Source organism: Pseudozyma flocculosa, assembly GCF_000417875.1.
Source record: "Pseudozyma flocculosa PF-1 unplaced genomic scaffold scaffold00008, whole genome shotgun sequence".
NCBI lineage: Eukaryota > Fungi > Basidiomycota > Ustilaginomycetes > Ustilaginales > Ustilaginaceae > Pseudozyma > Pseudozyma flocculosa.
Window position 1 is genome coordinate 876685 of NW_006920876.1, and position 706 is coordinate 877390.

Genomic DNA, 706 nt, shown 5'->3' on the forward strand with positions numbered 1-706 from the left:
TGGAGCTGGTGGTGGAACTAGCGCTGGTTCTGGCGGTGGCGGTGGCGTTGGTGGTGGCGTTGGTGGTGGAGCTGGTGGTGGAGCTGGCGGTGGATCAGGTGGTGGTGCTGGCAGTGGAGAAGGCGCTGGCGGCGGCGAGGGAGGAGGCGGAGGTCCCTCGGGCGGCGGAACAAGCGAAGGCTCCAAGAAACACGAAAAGCACCACGGCCATCGAGGACACGGCAAGAGCCACCACGGACACAAGGGCACCAGCGGAGGCGAAGGCAGCGGCGGAGGCGCCGGTGGCGGCACAGGCACCGGCACCGGCACCGGCTCTGGCAGCGGCAGCGGCGAAGGCGCCGGTGGCGGCACTGGCGAAGGCACCGGCACTGGCACTGGCACCGGCACTGGCTCTGGCACCGGAACTGGCAGCGGTAGCGGCAGCGCCGAGACCACTCCTGGCAGCGGTGCTGGCGGTGGCGAAGGCAAGGGCGCAGGCGGAGGCAAGGGTGACGGCAAAGGCTCTGGTACTGGCGGAGACGGTGGTCTTGGAGGCGGTCTTGGAGGTGGCGTTGGAGGTGGCCTCGGAGGAGGTGCTGGAGGAGGTGCTGGAGGAGGTGCTGGAGGCGGCTCTGGTGCTGGAGGAGGCTCTGGCGCTGGAGGAGGAAGCGGCAGCGGTAGCGGCGGCGGTGGTGGCGGCGGTGGTGGTAGTGGCAGCGGTGGCGGC